Source organism: Bombus impatiens, unplaced genomic scaffold, assembly GCF_000188095.3.
Source record: "Bombus impatiens unplaced genomic scaffold, BIMP_2.2 scf_0203, whole genome shotgun sequence".
NCBI classification, from domain to species: Eukaryota; Metazoa; Arthropoda; class Insecta; order Hymenoptera; family Apidae; genus Bombus; species Bombus impatiens.
In genome coordinates this window covers 1284825-1305725 of record NT_176622.1, presented here as the reverse complement: position 1 = coordinate 1305725, position 20901 = coordinate 1284825, and the positions used below count along the sequence as shown (strand labels likewise).

At 37.7% G+C, this 20901-nt stretch overlaps 1 protein-coding gene across 2 annotated transcripts in view; it reads right to left on the bottom strand.

Annotated features, from left to right (window-relative positions):
* The window catches only part of LOC100743011, a 92813-nt gene that overhangs the window by 29074 nt on the left and 42838 nt on the right, over positions 1–20901 (bottom strand). The gene's annotated exons all lie outside the window — the stretch shown is intronic.

Sequence of the window (20901 nt, the reverse complement as noted above, 5' to 3'; positions counted from 1 at the left end):
GCCTCGACTGGCGAAACCAAATGAACTGTCCGACCGGCTAGGTGGTTTGCGTTTGATTTAATGGTAGATAGGAAGGGTACATTATACCCGATGGCATACGTGGAATTTAGTAGATGTACGCGCGTGTAAGTACCGTAATGCGATATGATAATGCGCCGTGCGCTTTTGTGCGAACGTCCACGTGAAATATTGTAGTGCGCGCGCACGCGCACGCGCTCATGCATACGCCCGTACACCACGGTAGCGCTACACGCGAATACAGAGGAAAAAAGAACACCACTCGCGTATCAAAACGTTAAACTTGTCCCTTAACCCTTTGTTTGGTAATGTCGCCTGGCCGAAGCTTAACATGTTTCTTTACACCGGCTTTTCACGCGGATCCTTGTTTCCGTTTCTGCGATTACGTTGTTAATTCAGTCTATGCATATTCATTCGTTCCTCGGTTCTAATTCGATGACCTGTTTTCAGACTCGTTCAACCGTTCCGACTTTCTTCAACGCCATCAACCTTACCTGTAGTATGTATCATTTCGTTCAAACAACATTTTACTTAACAAAATAGAATTGGTAGAATAACGTTTTAAATTTCGATCGATTTGCAATTGATTCGAAACGAAGGCGTCAGCGACATCTGTGACGGCCGATTAGACGAAAACGAAAGCGATCCGGCAGCACTTAATCCTACGATTAAGATAGATATTAGTCCACCCCTCGTGTCTTTTCATCTCTTCCTTTCACCGTATGAGAAAAAAACAATCTTAACCGAACGGAGATCCGCGTTCTGCTTTTTAGTTATATACGTGCGCACGCGTTCGAATATAATGGAACACAGATCTTTCCGCTTTCCTCCGTTTTGATGTAATCTAATGAGAGTATCCAGCAGGAACTTGGCGACCGCCACCAACCGGCACCGGAGCCTACAGAACGGCGGTGGAGGGAGGAACGATGGCGAAGGGGAGAGGGGGGAGGGCAAAGCACGAGAGGGTTAAGAGCACTTTTGCGGCGAGCGGAGATGCCCCGTGTGTTTTCTTGCTAGGTCTTAAAGGGGCCGTTGCGTGAAAGCGGCGAGGAAAAGGTTGACTCCTGTAGGACCGTTTTTTCTTCTCTTCCCACTTTTTTTTCATCGAGAAAATAAGCCGCCTCTTACTTCCACTGAAAAATTGATAGTTTCAAGTTACCTTCGGCCCTCCATTTGCCCCGAGTGCTCTCTCGTGAAACATTCATCGAGAAATTAGTAGATGGAGACAAATTAACGAAAGATATATAATACGTACTGCGGAACCGCCATTTTGTAAAATCACGTTTGATTGGAAGACGTTGCGTAGAGGAGAGGTTAGGTGAAAAGTAGGCGCGTGCAGAAATAGCCGATATGCAACTAAGGAGCTTATCGATCGTTAATTACGTAACGAACTGACGACGAAGGAAAGACGCTTCATAGGCGACCTCGTAATTCACCGGTTCGGGGTTACGGTTTTCTGCTTCTGGTCGCGCGCGCCCGCCCACTCCTATGTAAATTGCACGCGATTATGCACAATATGCGATACACGCCGCTGTATGGAAACAATTACGGGACAGCGAACGGGACACATCGAATCACGAAACTCTGCAGCCGCTAATCGATATTTGGCTTAAAATCTGAGACCGGATTTTATAGTTCCGTGATGCAAAACACACACGGCGACTGTAAATCATTCTAAGCTTTATCACGAATCATCTAACTTGTCAGATTACCGAAAATTCCAAATATGAAATTTTTTATATTTTTGAATAGATTAAAAGCAAAGAGATTAGGAATTTATCCTAATACTAATTGCCGTTAAGTATTAGTCAGGTCAAGGATACTAACAATGATACAAGTAAGGGTTCCTTTAGCGATGTGAATTATTCTAAACTCGCAAAGGATACCTGTACCGAACCGGTGTAACCATCACCTCCTCGAGGATGCATTATTAAGGAACTCTATTTCGAATGAAACGGTTACGGGACCAAGTTTCAGTACGCCCTTTGTCTCAAGTTATGCCGTAACGTTTTAGCCTGTTCGAATGAAAGTTATCCTGTGTAGGACGAGCAAGGGTCGATCGGGGTAGAGAGGTAGCTGTCGAAGGGGGTAGGAGGTGGAGGTTAAGGGAGGGGGAGCAAGGAGGTGGAACGATGCGCAGTACGGCGCAAACTAGACGCACCGAGTCCGTACTTGTTTGTACCTAGCGGTATTCGTTTGCTTCGGTCCGACATACTTTGCGATATCGACTTTGCCCGCTTTTCTTTCGTTCATCCATTTTTACTTTATTTCTAGTCTTGAAAATCCTAGACTGAAACTTTCTTTTTATGCATTAATTGTGTTTTGTTTGTGGAATAATTGTTTTTTAAATGAACTAAATAATAAGATTATTTGTTATTGTATTTGTTATGTTACATTGATTGAAATAGATATTATAAGTCTAATTGGATGGTTTGTATGCACATATTTGGTTTTCGTGAAAAGATACTTATAACAACCCTACAGCTCTTCGTAAACCTGCGCGCCTGGTACACACTCGACCAAGTCGTCCCTTGTAATTTGTTGGCGCCTATAGAAACATGGAGTCTCGGCTCCGGCGATGCCAAGACCGTAGAACCAGAATGCACGAAGCGCGACTACAGTCGTTAACCGTGCCTTCACCTGCTAAATCTAGCCCCTCATGAATATATTTATATTCTTATAGATAGAAATATTAAATATGTATTTAGATAGATCACACGCATTCTAATATCAATAATATCACAGAAGTCATACATGGATGATATAAGATTATGCATTATCGTTACTCGTTGTGTTCAAGCATCAGATTATATGTCATACTGACGTAAGCGTCTATAAATCAGAACACTGACGAACGATCGATACAATGGATCGAATCTAACCTTGATAATGCGTTTATAGTACTGCGCAGTTATAATCTATTGTGCAATTCTTCTGTATAATTCTATGATGTCTTATTACATTATAGAATATAGTAGATCACGTTGTAAATAATGACAATATCAAAGCAGAAGGAATATGTATCGGTATGATAGATTCGACCCGCTACATTGAACGGTCAACGACGTTCTGACTGGCGCGCACTCGCATCGCGCAACACGTGACCAAGCACCTAACCAGCCAGCCGGTCGAGTGGGGAAAGCCTTTTCCCTTGAGTTTCGTGTACTGTACAAGTAATGACAGGCGAGGGTGTGGGAGAAGGTGTATGATCGTAACGTGATGCGAATCGGGACTGAAAATGAACTGCGTTAAATATTTGTGTATTCTTAAATTGTTTATTTGTCGCTTCCCAAAGATTCTTCATTTTGAAAAAGAAGAAAAACAATATCTAGGATTTAATTGACAACATTAATCAATACGCTTTCCAAAATTGTCGAAATTTTATTAACGAATACGAACTATAATATAAAAAGAAAGAAATCAATTTTAAGACATACGTATATAAAATATTAATTGGACAAAAACATTCATTAAATTTTCACAAAGTGAAATCGCTACTTTAGGTATAGATGAAGCTGAAGGGACTCTTTAGATCTGTTCTCGGTTTTTCAAAAACAAGACGTTCCTTTGCAATCACGTTGAATTCGAGGTCGAGAAATTCGAGCTTGAACAAGTGTAACTTTGTGCGCTGGCCACGGTATATCGCGGTTATTCAATTTCGTGGCAACGAGATACGCGGTGCCGAGGAGAAAACGAGTACCGCTACGACACGAGTTCCGAGTTGAGTCGTTTTCCCCTTCGCGCGGTTTCCTCCCTTCCTCCTTGGCCCCTGTCCCCCTCTTCCTATCCGTGAATGTATCCCATCCTCTTCTATCGTGTATGCTCGTTCGTTCGTTCTCTCTTTTCACCGTTAGCGTTGCTCTGCCATTACTATATACCTTCTCCACTTCCTCGACCGTCCTTCGTGAGTACGCTGCAATTTTTGTCGGTTAGCAGCCAGGTCGGTGAGGCCAAACATGAAAATCAAACTTCAAGGAAATTCCTGATTCCAGCTGTGTATCTCTTCCGAATCCCGAAACACAGGCAAAAGGCGTATTTTGTTGTTACAAGATTATCACGTGTTTTATCTTACTTTGGAAATTCCTCAAAGGAACACAGCCATTTGAAATTTCAAACGTGGGCCACTTTTAACTGAATGGTGGCCATTTTATCAAAATGGTAGACAAAAATGTTCGCTAGCAATCACGAAATACCGCGAAAGTAAAAATACCTAGGATTTCATAGAACCAGCAATATCAGTTATGGGTTAACCTACAGTATCGATTTAAAATGTCTAAAATTATCAATTTAAAAAACTTAAAAATATCCCATTATTATAATTAATTATATAATCTTCAGTTTCTTTAAATATTCAATAAAATATAGATTTGGATTTGAGAATGAAGATTATTGAGTGCGAAAGACAAAGAATCTGAAATTGTTTGATGTACACACGACAGGGTGCGCTCAGTTACAAGACGAATGGCGTGTTCAGCTACTTTCGAGACGTTTTCTACGATAAACTTCCTTTCTCTGCTACTGGCCACGTCCTCCTCCAGATATTAAATCTCAATGTTTCCCACCAAGTCTTCGGAGTTCAGTTGCAAAGAAAGGGAGAGATCTATCCATGGCTGGGTACTATCGGGCCCCTCGAATTCGAAAGGTCTTGGCTGCTTAACCCCTTTAACCCTTCGGTAATCCCGCCACGATCCCACGGAGACACAGTCAAAGCTTCTACTTACTTTCAGTCCACTATCTCTATCTCTCTCCTTCTCGCGCTATAGAATCGATCCAATAGGAGAGACTTTTCGACATTTTGAATAGACGATTCCCCAACTGTTCGATTTCTTATCAATAACAATTTATCAATCCCCTGATACGAGCGACTGTTATTATACTTTTTTCAAGATTTATAAAATTTAACAAAGCATTTAAATACTTATATATTATAGTGATAAAACATTTCATCACATGAATATCTCTGAATAAATTAGTACGAGCAGTCCCTAACCTTGAAAGCAACCTTCGACGATAAACCAACCGATGTCACACATATGAACGTTTCTTATATTTGGCTTTCGTCAGAAAAATTCCTCGATTCTATATTTAGTCCACTCTGTCTCCAAACATCAACAATTTTCTTAAAAGTATTCCTATGAGTAGAATAACGTCTTAGAAATAAAAATCAGATCTTGAAGAAATTTCTTGAAGCGAGCAAATTTCAAAGTTTCAAAATTCAACGGAAATTTCTTAATTCTAACGTAGACGCGAAGCGTAGATCCGTTGTGTAGGGGCTCAGTGGTCGAAAATGACGGTCGTGACATTGAATAAAAATAGTGACACCTAAGGAAATGGTTAACCAAAACCCGAAGATGCTACAGCGAGGACAAACAAGCGTCTAATCCTGGGCCGGTGTGGCGAGCTTGTAGAATCGGGCCTAAAACCCAGACCAGAAATAGGGATCCTTCTCTCCCTCAGGCTGAAACGGACTCAGGAAGTTCGGTGGCTCGTGTCTGTTCAATTACAAGACAGCCAGAGTACAACGCTCCCACCAGCGTGGCAACGTTTCACTGCGAACGAATCCTGACTCGCGTTTTTCCATACATATATAGTAGCTCGCCAAAGTATTTTGACCACTTACAATAGAAAACTTTTATGTGTATATCGTGTGTACTATATGAACGTTTTAAAATTTCATTATAACTATGTATAAAAAAACACGACTGCTATGAATATACTGATGAAATTTGAAACTAATCTGAAAATGTTTATATTGTACGTATTATATGAAACTGTATTTACCTCTGCTTTCTTTTCGTTTCGTTTCTTCTTGCCTTTATCCCATTTCTTGTTTCGTGATTTCGCTGCCTTATGTATTTCTTACGATTTTGAAAATTTAATATATCAGATGAATTAGGTCAGCTGATAAAATGCATGAATAAAGAGTCTTGGTTCAACATGGAGGACGAGAATATCTCTAGTACGACCTCCAACTGGTACTGGACGTGCAAAATTGTTCCGAAGAGATCCGGACTTCCCAACGAAGGATTGCAGGTTGCTTTCACGTTATTCTTTTACTCGTAATCCGTGGTACAAGATAATATTTAAATCAAATTTTTAATGCATATTTCAGTGTTGGAGTAATTTTTGATATCTTTAGGTAACTAATTCCAGTAATTTTAGACACATGAAATGAGCCCAAATTTTATAATAGTAACTTCTAATCTGGAGTAACATCTGTCAAATCAGAAGCGACGAAGGTTATAGGAAAGGATCATCTGTCGATTGGCATTCAATAATATTACCTAAAGACATCGACTAAAATCGTTTGGACAAGGATTATTCAGTCCCAGGACAAAAAGGAGTTCTATCTTTCTTTCGGTGGCCGGTGAGTAGAGAAGGAAAGCGAGGGACGAAAAGAGGTTTCGACGTAGTCTAAAGAGCGAGAAGGACAGAGTAAGCCAGGACTACTCGACTCTTCTATCCTTGTTGTTGGTTTATCCGTCTCTGTCTCTCTGCTCTCGTCTCGCTCGATGCCCGAACGCGCTCCTCTATTCGAGACGCTCGATATTTTAATTCCTGCCGATCGACCAGCTCTCCTGCAAGCCACCTTCTCCAGTGAATATCGTTCCCGCTCGAAAGATGCGTCGGAAATACGGAATATCGATGACACTTCGAGGCAAATAATTTGCAAAAAATCAGAGGAATGTCGAGGAACCGCGGCAATCGTATTTTCCTCGGTATTGTTAGCCCAATGAATAAACAATTAGATCTTTCTTCCTTTAAAAATGGAAAGGAAGATGCGACTGAAGCTACGTTATCCACCAGCGAAGATCGTTAACGATCATACCGTCAATGTTATAGTTAACCTCTACTATTTTAAAGCATGAAAATCGAAATCTAACAAAGAATCAAAGTACATAGATGACACGTAAGATAGGAATTCGAAACTCGTCACGGTATCGTGCCATCAGGGTTAGCCATTACGCTGGAGGCGAACCGTAGTCGAGTCGAATGTTTGTAATAATTGTAACGAACGCGATGTACCGTTAACGGTGTGCCGTTTGCAACGAATACGCGAAGCTCGAATACACGGGCGGACGTAGAGCGCGAATACAGTAGATTCTCTCGCTTCGTAGAGGTGGAGGTTCGTCGCGAGAACGGAGAGGGGAGAACGTGCGAGGAACGGAGAAGGGAAAGACGAGTACGTGTGGTTGAATGTTACTCTACTTCGTTCCTCGAACTTCACCATCGCTTTTCTCACTCCTCTTTTCTCTGGCCCTCTCTTCTAAAGGGAAAAACAGAGAAAGAAAGTTTTTTGTTCTGGTTCGTTTACCGTTCTTCCTTGTACGATTGTCACGTGGTTCCTTTTTCCCCTCTTTTTCTCTCTTGCTCGCGTTACTTTTTCTAGAAGTGTCCTTTTGTCTCACTCGTTAACTCATATGATTTTGTTCCTCTTTAACGCGCACACTTTTGTTCCTCTCATTAAGTCTCATTTTCTGTTACTCTCCTCTGCTCTTTTTCATCGCACGCGTCCACTCTTTTTCTTTCACTTGATTCGCCGTCTCGCTTTCTCTTCAGGTAATGCATCCCTTTTCCACCCTTTTCATTTCGCTCGCTCGATCGGCAACTCACTCCTTTTTCTTCCGCTGAGTGATGAGCTTACACACTCCTCTCGTTCACTTTGTTTCCTTCTCTTTCCTTCCCCCGGTTATATTATATTTACTCCGTTCTCTCGCTCGCTCCATCGTCAGACATTCCTCTCCCTCTGTTTCTCTGTCTCGTTCGTTCTAGCTTATTCATCGATTCAGTTTGTCCCTCCGCCACACTGACTCTGCCATCTCTCTCGTCACCTTTCTCGCTCCCACTCGCGCTCACATCCACTCTTCGCTTATAGATTCTCTTCCTCCCTCTTTGTTCGGCCTTTATTCGTCTGTTTTTTTCTTCACTGCCGCCAGAGTACGAGCACACGGGCAACGCAGTTGCTGCGTTCTCGGCGTGTCAGTGTGGACCGGCAATCTGTGAACAGCCGGTTTAACCGAGGAGGAGGTGGCCCGATCGATTTTTATGATGTTTCAAAATTCTCTATGCGCATTCTGCACAGAAACTAACCACTTACACCGGCACCCATCATTTTTATCCGATTGACACGCCCGAATTTACCCTTTATTTTGCCCTGTGTCTTTGGTTAACCTCTATCGATTTGGCACTCGACTTTATTCGATTAACATGTTGCATTAGGTCATTTGAAAAATTCGTAGAAACGGTTAAGAAAGATTGAACTAGAATTAGACTTTGCGTCATCTATAACGAATAAGTTTTGTTTAGACTAGATCGCGATGTATGTACGATGGCGAGACCACATTATACGCGGTATTTATTCGAACGTTTCGTGATTTGATAAAAATCAACGATAAAAACGCTATGAACTTTACCTTTTTTGTTTTATGATGTAGTCGTTGCTTCTATATTAATCGAAGTTTTCAGACGATAACAGAGAGAAGATTAACGCAAAAAATAGTAAGAGTTAAATGCTTTGGCTTCTGGAAATTAATTAATGACGCGCGATCATCTTATTCCCTGAATAACAAGTCGTACGGTCGATTTCCATCGGACCTCAGGGGGATCGTTAAGCTCTCGACTAATCTGCGAGCCGACTAACGCCGGGTAATTCCAGTAACACGCTCTATAGAGTGTTTATTGAACTAAGATTTAGTAGAAGGCTTCTCGAGCTCCCAACGAGGAGTTCGCATCTTTTACCGAGCCACTAAACGTTATAGGTTAAGTCGCTGTGATTCTTTCGCCGATTATCTCGCCAGCTTATCGATCCTTCCTTTCAGTCACCACTTCTATCTAATCAGATTAACGTGCACCAAATCTTCATGATTTTTCTCTCTCTGTTTACTGACTTTGTGACATGTGTTTAAAAACATGTGGAGGGGGGAAATATGATAGACCCAGTACTGTTAATTTTCTGAATATTATGTCGCTTGCTGACTAAATATAAGTTTAGACAATATCAGTTGAATTTTACTTGATTAATTCTAGACTGCATAACTCATATTATTAATCTATTTTAGACGTTTGGGATAATAAGATATATATATATATATATATATATATCGGGTTAAGGTTGGAATTTTGGGCGTTTGACGAACCTTCGCTCGAATTTACCATCGCGGTTATAGTTGATATTTATTGGTACAAATGTGGTCACTACAAGAGGCTACAAGTAATAGCGGCGATCGGATGGTCGAGATGTCGATGACAACGAATTCAGCTTCGATAACGAATCCACGATCAACGAAATGACGAATGCGATGTGATACACGTATGACTCCACAAGTACAAGTAAAACCTAGCCTGGCTAGGCTATTGGGGTTTTTCATAACATTCCAAAAGGGAAGCCCCGATGACCTTTCATCTCCGATATATATATATTTCTTTAATATAGATGTATAGACATAAAGACGTATATAAGACGATTAATTTAGACACGGTTTATTTAATATAATACGTTAAACGAAAGGTTAGCAATTACATTTTATTCTTGACTATGATTGCTGGGTCACTTTGTAATTCACTGGCCTGCGTTACATTAAGCGTGTATAGCGGTTCGGGGGTCAATTCGCCCCCTCCAGGCAGTGGTTCAAACACTCGTTCGCTTTCGGCTTTCCAGTTAATCGGGTGCGGTTATTCGTAAATATTGGAAAGCGTGTTTAGTTCCTTCCTGCTACCATTTCTCTATTTCTCCCGTCCTTTTTGCATTTCCCTTGCGTTATTAAACTTTCAGAGACCGACGACGAATCATTGATTTTTATGAGTGACAATTTTCTATATAGTTCGTTACACAACGACTTAGTAATGGAATTTCAAAATGTTTTGTACGATACGGATAATGTATTCACAAGAAAACATATATTTTTATGTAAATGCCTTATGTAAGATAAACGATATAATAAGTAACCGCACTTTAGTGGTAAAGAAGGAAAGAAGACCACAATTTTATCGCGTCGAACGGCAATGGACGTAAACAGTTGAAATTAAATCAACACGAGGTATCGAAGATTTTGTTTGCTGGAGAGCGAAGCGTACAATGGATTAATAACACGTGGGAAATTATTATTTCGAATAGCGTATATACGGGGTTAACCGAGGTGCACCCTCGACCTGCCTCCACCAGTGATTGTAGGGGCTGCTTTGACGGTTCTCAATGGAACCTCGGCTCCATTGCTCTCTATGTGCCAGCCCCTATTTTCTACCACGGCTACTAACCTCTTTTACTGATAGAGGGCCTGGGACTTTCGAGAACTGTAAACTCTCCAAGGCCTGCAATCTGTTTTATTGCTAATTGATCACTAAATCCTCTCTCGCCATCTTCTTCTTTCTTTTCTTTTCCTTAATATCTTTTTCAAGTATTAATATTACATCATTTATCAACTTGAACAATCCTTGGCCGCCTTGGACAATCGAGTTAATGTTATTGAGGAAATTTTACAAGTCACAAGTTACAAGGACTTGTAGCTTTTCTGAGAAATCGTTTTATTACATCATATTTTGTTATGTACTTTAACAAAAAAACTGCTTAACACCTTCAACGCGGGAGACATGAACTTACGCGTCATCGGGATTTCCTATTTTCTTACGTATAACGCGTGGATAAATGAGTACACGTTATAGAAAGATCGATTTCTGCCACCAGGAACCCCTCTTCGATTTTATGTGCCGTATGTTGAATGTGCTAACAAATACTGCTTGCAGTCGAACGTAGAAGTGTAGCGATTAAGGAATAAAATCTGGCATTGGCTAATAGAAAGTGTTCGAGAAGAAAGGAGAACCTTCCTATAAAAGTATAATACTTTTAAACTTTTCCTAAATTTCATCGTCAATTTTCCGGGCAATCCTTGCATAGCATTAACAAATTTGATAATAAAAAAAAATAAGATTTTAATCATATGATTATCCTATTTGATAAAAAATCGCAAAATCGTAAGGAAGAAAATTATAACCTAAATCTTGTAGAACAGCCCAGATATCCCTAATATGAATCTTACAGTTTTTATAATCTCCTGTCACAAGTGTCACATAATCTCTACAGTGACCACTAAATAATGTTTGTCTTTGGCGTGGTTCAAATTTGTTTATATTCGATTGAAAATTCAACATTTTAATTTCATAACATTAAACAGATGCGTGAAAGATGTAATTAAAAGGAGACAGAAAATGACAGTTAGTCGATGCTTATTTTTTAGTAGCGTCCGAGTAAACAAGTCACGATCTTTCGAAATCTGATCACAGTGCTCTTCGTGGAAACACAGGTTGTGTAGTAAGAGGTATTGTACACGGTCGTCTGGCAAATCGATAAACAGGCGTTCCGAAGATATCGGTCGTGGTCGTTTTTTCGCGCGCACCTGCCACTTGCCACTTCCTCTATTCTCCTGATCGTTCAGGCGCGCGCTTCATTTAAAAATGATGTCCAACCAACGTCAAATCACCGTCCATTTTATTAACCGTTGCTTATAATTCTCTATAAGAATTTTAAAGAAGATAAAACAATATTGCATGATCTCTAAATTTCTTAATTAACTTAGACATCAATAACTTAAGTATTAATAGGCGTTTTTTTTTTTAAATAAAACATAATTATAATATTTGTATTTATAATTTAATTAAAAACAAAAACAAGTATAATTCTGTTGATCTCTTTTATTTCAATATCACATTACAGTTGATATTATCGACGAAGATTTGAAGAAGACAAAGATATCAAAATATTGAGACACACAATGTTTTTCAGCACATTAATATTCTGGCAAGAGCAGTATTTTTAAAGTCATGACACAGTGGAGAAATATATATATGGTTAGCCTAAAAATTAAATAAAAGGATATGTAAGTACTGAGTTTCTAAATTGTTTTGCTGCAGACGACGGGAAACGTGATTTATCGCGTCTTTCCCTCTGTAGTTTTCTATTTGCAATATTAGAAAGTATTAGTAGACATAAAAGTGCATTTAAAATCGTGAACTTTCTGGAGAAATATGGTAACGTAAAGAAATTGGAAATTGAAGATCTCGTTCATCGCTAAGCTCACTGAACAATGAATGTATTAAAAAGAGAAGAAAAAGAAGGAACGTCACATTCCAGAGGAGAAGCTTCGATCTCGGTACAGATCGCGTTAAAAGTGATCCTTACCTTACCAGTTCGACATTCACCTAACGTTATGTAAATTAACTGAAAATTCGTGCAGCGGAAGACGCTATAAATCCAGAGGCTTTTTAGAGGACACAATGGCAATTATTTCGAATATCCGATATCGAATAGCGACTCGTTAATTTCAGCGAGCAGGGTCGATAAATAATTGAAACGTTTTATTAACTCGACCGCGTCGTTGTGAATTCCGCGGGGGCCATCGATTAAAACACAAATTCCTGACTCTTATCGCGTGAACAAACCGGAAACGGTGTTCAGGTAGACCAAGAAATTCTACGGTGGTTGAGAATTCCCGGAATGCATCGGAATCTGTTGAAATTCTTTCAATACCGGGCAAAAGATGAATTTTGAAAGAAAATAGAAAAATAAATAATACACTATTACATTGAAATATGATCATTTACGTAAAATACAATCTCTTTATTTAGAGATCTAGCTTCTAGTGCAATGCCTATCAAAATCTCCACGAAAATTAAATTATTTTTTTATTTGATAATTTTCTATAATCGTAGAAGTTTGTGATTTAAGAAATGAGTAATCGGTTATTGGATTAAGGGAATCCAGTTCGCGCTTCTGATTTCACAGATTGACGAATCGGGAGAGGAGATGAATTTAAAAAAATAAATAATAATAAATTAATACACTAAAACGTCATGGGAATTTAGTTCAAGTTGGCGATTTTCCAAATTGAGGAATCTGATTAGACGAAGCTGGCTAGGACGAGTTCATTAAAACTTGACGAGGAATCGGAGGTAAAACAGGCAAAGCGAGTCAAAGAGGTTAAAGACCTCCCTTTTTCCCGCCCTTTTCCCGTTTTGAAGGCGCCTTTTAAAGGCCAGCTTGGCCCGGTAATCGGATTATTTTGGTGTGGTGCGTAAAACACGTTCGTTATCGGAGGAGGTCGCGAGAAGGAGGGATACGATACGACTACACACCGCACACTGTGTTTACACGAACGAAACGACACCAACTACACCGAAAACCGATGAAGACAGAACGAGGACGACGACGGCGGCGCTGTCGGCGCCACCAGCTTTTCACAGTTAGTCGCGCCATGCCGGAAGATCGATCAGCATGGATGGTCTCATGCTCGATATGCTATTGCGCTCGTATTACCTGAATCACGCTATCAAAAACGCCTGATTCTTTTCATTTTCTTTTTTTTTTTTTCATTTTTTTAAGGTCGCGTTCGACTGAAACATTCGCGTGCTTTCATGACTGACGAAACTTAAAAGTACTTGAGATACGTTGAGAATGAATTTATTAAGTATTTTTAGAGATTCGGATCAAACGTAGAATTTGTAGCACCTTTCACTTTTATCGATATAGAGCGACTCATGAAAGTGTTGAAACATCTAACATAGGAAAATTTTACGAATCGTATCGTATGCGTTGTTTAAAACATTTTAAAATTTCATTAGCGTTATAGTGCGACTTGATTATTATTATTATATTGATAAAGTTTGAAACCGAGTTGAAAATGTATATGGAAATTAGAAGACACTTCGTAAAAAATTAGTATATGTGTATTATGTACACCTATCTTAAATACATAATGAGTCTTAAAAATGGTTCCGCTAAATATCGAGAGCTTTCGCTATACAGGTAATATGGATAATTAACCTTAAAATGTTTAGATACATTTGGCTATCTCTAGGTTTATTTTAAACTTCAATAATATAATGATGATAAATATGATAATGATAACAACATAATTTTCAAATAGTACTTTCGGGAGCTACTGCATATTGAAAAAGAAAATACATATACTACATGGAAATACAATTCTTTTGGATGATCAACTAAAGCCTGACATTAATTACGATCTGTGTAAGTGATGAATGCGTTTCCAACGAAGAAGTTAATCTTGACAGAGTACACATAAATGGTAGTGGTTGACTGACAATAAATCATGATCGCTGGCACACGTTCTTCGACATGTATTAATAACGAGCGAGCAGTGGTAGCGTTACACATTAATACACATACGGGCTTATCCGCAAGAAAGATGCAAACCACTCCGACGCTCGACGCGAGTCAATTACGTAACCGCAACTTTAATGATAGTTTGATGGCATCTATCATTCCGTTCAAAACAATGATCGCCCGATTGGCTAACTGTGTAATTATGCTTTTGTAACGGCCGGTTAAAAATTAACTTTCACTTCTTTCCGTCTGCGCTGGACGAAACTGGATCCTAACCTCTCCGCTTTGTAAAATCGACATTTTAATTTGTACTCTTAATCGATACCCTGATTTATCGACGGTTATCATCTTCTTCTCATAAAACTACTTTTTATACAGCAGCTCGGTAGAGTATTTAAAAAATTGTATATTTTTGATCAATATATTATGTATGTTATATAAAACGTCTTAGAAGTTTATTATTGTAACGATCATGATTGTCTTGGTAAAATTCGAAACGAATCTAAAAATGTATATAGAAGTTATAAGATATTTATTGCAAGCATACATTTCACAGAAATAATCAAAATCTTTAAACAGTGAATTATTCATTACATTAATAAACCACTACATTGGATCACTATCTTTAGCGGTGGTTGTATGTTTAAGATCACTGTTCACGCTGTATACTAATTTTTTAGTATAAACGTATGTTTGCAATAATTATCTTTTTAACTTCTATATATGTATGTATATTTATCAAATTGATTCAAAATTTTAATCACAATAATCGAGCCTAATTGCTAGACTGCAGATTTTTATGTATATAGGGAAAATTTAAAAATGCGCAAAAAAGCACAGAATGAGTATAATATGCAAAAATATATAAAAACAAATTTCTGTTTAGTTGCTACTCTATTTATGTACCATTATAAGAAATAAATTCCTGTATATTTCTCTATAGATACTCGCAGTCTATTTATAACAGTACTACTAAGATTTCAAAATATTTCATACAACCTACAGCATATGTTCATGAAAACGTTCCACTATAAGTGTTCCAATACTTTCGCACGTCATTGTATTTTCAAACAACTTTTGCATGTTTTGTCGTAATTTTAAACTCGCATAATATCTCCTCGGTTTCATTTACAAATTCAGAAAGAAAGAAAGAAATGACGGGGAGGAAGAAAAATGCAAATGTTCCACGCAACTACTGCAAACCAAAGTTATTGTTTATTAGAACTTACGAGTCGGCGGGAACATGGGTTGTATGGTTTAGGAATGAAAGCTATACATTATCCGTGAGATCCCTAGAAAAGTCGATGGAGCCAGAAGGAGAATGAGGGAGAATGTCGAGTGAGGGTGGGTGGGGAAACGAGCGAGGGGAAAAAAGAGAAGAAAAGCCGGAGAGGCGACACGGAGGACGGCTTTCCACTTGCGTTCGACCGTTTTCATTAGAGACTCAGCGTCATGTTTATATCGTGTTATAACGATCGACGAATTTCTTACAAAATACTTTGGTATTTTACGCTCCTTTTTTAAAATATTACAGCCACCCTGCGCAATAATTTAACAACAATAATAGTGAATTCAGACAAGTTGCGATATTGAGTTTTCAATCGAATAAAAACGAATATTAACCGCGCTACAGAGCAACAGTATTAATCGTCAATGTAGAGGTTATGTAACCATCATGATAAGAGATAATGAATCCAATTAGCGATATGATCATTGCACAGTAATTCACCAACTAGCAATATTACTGACAATTGACAAGTTACAAATTTTAGATTATAAACTGGTCTTTTATCATTTTTCAGCCTTTACGTCGGATAGTAAAATTTGCTTTTAAAACATCGTCTGCTTCTTCTTACTAAATTCGTTCGTGTTACCCGAAGATATTTATTAATACTGGTTGTAGCTTGTGATGTACAAAATGTTAAGTATTGCTGAAAGTGTAAGAACATTTTATGCTTGATGTTTAAAATGTTATCGAATAAGTAATAAATCATAAAATAATCGATCAAATTTGTTCTCTATAAAAGCACGTTTCAGGAAGCGTGTACGGTATTTTGACATTTTATAAACAAAGTATCTGTCGAAGAAAACAAAAGTATCCTCATCCCGTGGCAATGAACACTGAATGAAAACAGAAAAAAGATCGTATAGATAGATACATATCGAGATTCGAAAGGTTGTCTCTAGTCTCTACTCTGGTCCCTGACCTAACCTATCGGAAAACGTGGAGTTATCAGAGCGTATATTGGTTGTTTTGCGAGCGCTTATTCGCGTTTCAATTTTGTAGCAACGACCAGTGCATGCGTCGAATCGAATTTTTCCTTCACGAGATTACCTTTGATCATATCTGGACTGTTCAAATTTCAAACCTCCCTTCAACTGCCGGTATATAACCTTAAAAGTAAAACGCTAAAGGGTAATTAAACTTCATAAATCATATCGCGATCAAATTTTATGCCATGCGTAAAAACTTTAGGCATTTATTCGATCAACGAATTATTCAAACAATTCTGAAATTCTTTGTTATAACATCATCTTTGTGCAAGGATAATAGTTTTCACTTACGCACAATGGCTCACGAAAGAATTTAAGGATTTGTAAAAACCTTTTACGAATATGTATATCGTGCGTTTTGAAACTACTGCTGTAATGAGACTCGACTATCGACTATCGATTGTATCGATAAAGTTCAAAACAGATTTAGAAATGAACATAAAAGCTACAAGTTGTTTTGTACACGTTTAAGAGATAAATGTTACGGAAAGGCACCATAGTTTTGCAAAATGGCATTATATTTGACAACAGCGATGAATAAATGTAACTATTCTCCAAATATGTTACTATCGCGGAAACAGTAGAAATTATTTAATGCAAAAGCTATTAACATTCACAGAGTTAAACTTTCCAGTGTGTAACTTTCTTTTGACCACCACCGTATATAGAATATCCACAGAAACACGACAAATAACCATCTAGTAACTTCAAAAAACCTACGCGTATGTGGTAATGGTGCGGATGTCGTTACTCGTCGTAAAGGTTAAAATAGAGGTTAGCTAAGGAAAATCTCGCTAATCTGTGTCAAGCAACGTAAATGGAAGGTTAACAAATTCCGCGTGAGTTTATGAAAGAAGCACGGACGTTGCGGAAGCTGGCGAAGATAACGCCAGGCCAGATTCTGTAAACACTGTTATCAGTACCGCCGATCGTACGTCCCTGCATTGTAATCACGGGAAAAGGATACGGGAGAGCCGCGCGAGACTCTGTGCTATGTCTATACCACCTTATAGTTACGTTTGCCAGCGCAACCGCACGCTAATGAAAGAATGGATTCATTTCTTTGACGTACACGCAAGATTTACTACTCTGTTCCACTGATTTCCTCTAAATTGAATATACACGTAGGTGACGCATAGATGCAATCATAGAGGACATACTTTGATGAGTATAAATCATGTGTAATTATTACATGTATTTATCATGTGTGTTTATTAAATATAGGGTTATCTAAGGCCATCCGATGGGTCAATACAAAAATAGATGCTTATGGTGGTTCGCGAAAATATTTGTATATACTTACTATAGAAAATTTTGATGAGTATATTACGTTAGTTATACGAAACTTTTTGAAATTTTATTAGCACTTTAACGAGACAGGGCTTGTCATGGTTATTTATATTGATCAAATTTCAAATCAATTCGAAAACATGTATAGAAGCTACAATATATTTATTGCAAACATATACGTATTTATTTAATAAGGAATTAATATACAACATGAATAATGGTCACAAACATAGAATTAGTTGTAAAATTGGTCTCGCTAAAGATACTGCGGCTGATTAATGTATAATGAGTAATAGATTGTTCAAATACTATAGGTGATCTTCGTGAAATGTATGCTCGTAATAATATCTTCTAACTTCTATATCATGACGATCCTGTTTAATTATCATGCAAATGAAATTTCATAAGGTTTTGTATAACGCACATAATCTATTAACACAAGATTTCTATCAGTGTATCAGTTTTGTTATGGAAAGGAAATCGTAAACATTCTTTTATTTGAGTGAAAAATACAGGTTAATAACATTGCACGGTCAATAGTAAGAGGTTAGAGTATCGATACATCGAATTCAATGTTCGATGAGGAGACTCTTTCGAAGGTGGCCAAAGCCAGTTAAAAATAGACACCGGTGTCACTGAAAATAAAGACTGCAGTATACCACTCTATGACACCGATTGCTCTGCTTTGATGCGTTCAACCATCTTGGAACGTTACTTTTCGAACCGCCATTGAACCTAACCCAAACTACTAATGGGAAACTTCTACCTGAGAAGTTGACCGCGGAATTTTTTGCGTTCACAGGAAATTGGAAAGTGCAGAATTGCATAGAACGTACATAATATGAAAAAATATATAAAATATTGGAAATATAGTACTTTCCATAATACTTGATGGATAAAACGACTTTCTATCGAATCTGTACTTTTTTAATCATATCCTCAAAAATATGAATTTGTATAAACATCTGCAGTATATTTATAACTTTACATATTGGATCACACAGTTGCAATGAAATATTTCCAATTCGTATATCAATGCTTTCAACTGATCGATAACTACTATGGAATTGTGAAAATTCAGTTCATAACATTTACAAACGTGCACGTTTAACTAGTATATTGGGCATATTTGACTAGCATTTTAGATAGTACTACAACAACTCATTCAACATTTACAATAAAAAAACTTTTTTGTGCGTATTGTGTTTTTAATAAAATATTTTGAAATTTCATTAGTATTGTAATGAGACTCGATTAACGTTATTATATTGGTAAAATCTGAAATCAATCTGAAAATATATACAGCAATAACAAGATATTTAGGTACTGGAACAGGTTTTATTAAAAATTCGTATGTATATAGAACGAACAGCCATCTTCAACATATAATAAGCATCAAAGATGGTTCCACCAAAAACTGTAGCTTATTAATATAATCAATAATTGACTGTGTAATTCATTTGCTGATTTCTATATACTGACACTAAATATTTTCTAACTTCAAGGTTGTATTCGTACTTTTGCAAGTACTGGGCACAACATTATTATGCGGCCTAATTAAGGTTTAAAGTTAAGTTTGAAAATGTAACGCGATGAAGGGCGAGGCTCCCTGCTTGAAGCTAATGCGCCTTATGGTAATTGCGGCCCTGTGTAACTTCTATATATTGTAGACTTTCAAACTTTACCAATACGTATAATCATAATAGTCATATTTTGCTGCAGTACTAATATAATTTCTAAGTCTATTGTATAACACATAGTATATATATCGATAAAAAATGTTTGTAAGCGTTCAAATACTTTCAGCTATGTGATAATAACGTAATACTTTCTCAGTAAGTCATTGGAGATAAAATAAACAATACTACAACCTGCACGGAATTACAGTATTAAAGTTGACAGGGTTATTACCATTTTGTTCGGTTCATTAAGAATCAAAGAGTTAGTCAGCTAGCGGTTAGAGGGAATTGACGCTGGCGAATAGTTAATCATGTTATGATAGACACTGCCAAGGCGGACGAAAATAAATCGCCCCTCTCGCTCGTTAAGCGTATCTTAACGATGCGAAATATTTGATTAGAAAGAGCGCGAGGGTTCTGCGGTCTCGTACGCGCGTACAATACGATCCGTTTTCCTCCATCTTCATCGAATTCCTCTATCTAGAGATGAATCCTTGGAAACGATAAGAAAGTTACTACAAATCCAAGGGCTCGCAACAGAAGCGGTCTCTGTCCATATTTGTCTGTCTCCAGGAGAGCTAAAGAATAATCTAACCTCTTCAATTTCTGTTCGATATATTTTATATTTTTTAAACAAAATATTCATTGCATTGTATAATTTTTATAGATGAAGAACATGATAAGTTACATTTTCCATCTTGCATAGAGAAGCATTTTTTAAGTTCGATACATTGTTAACCGATCTTATATCAAAATTATCTTTTTATTTGATTTTCGGATGAAAAATGTGTTTTTGATATCCTATCGAAAATTTCAAAAATATTGCTAATGTTAGTTACGTTCAGATCAATATTATGTTAATAATATGTGTTAATGAACAATGTTAATGACATTTGTGAATATTTTATAGAACATATATAAGATAAATTAATAAAATGAGTCACTAAATATACACAGACACTGAAGCGCGGTATTTTCACAGTGTTGTAAATTCTAAGAGTACTGCCCGGCCAGCAAACATCAGGCCCAATTTCGTCAAGTCCCTCCGCCATTTTCAATTTACGAGGAACGTTCGTTTATTCCCGGAAGTAACGTTTTTTTGACGAAACTGGACCGAGTCTAGTAAACGCGTATTTCACGAGAAGAGAAAAACTTCGAGGAAAAATTCGATCATTCCTCGGTTCCATCTGTGACCTTCCGAGCGCGCAATTTTCGAAGAAACTCTCGAGAACACACGAAGAGTGAAATCGGCGTGCGGCGAAAAATAGCGCATTTAATTATAGGTCAAATGCGAGATTCCGCGGGGCAGCTGTTTAAATAGCTACGCATTCGACGGCCGACAACACTTTTGCAAAAGACTTGGTGTTTGATGAAAACACGCCTCAACCCTTCGTGGTTCTACATATGTCTAAATATGTTCTATGACATTCTACGTCATTCTGTTTTATTCCATTTTATTCTATTCCATTCGATTCTTCTCAGCTTTAACAATTGTATTCTTTACGTTCCAAATTAATCTAATAG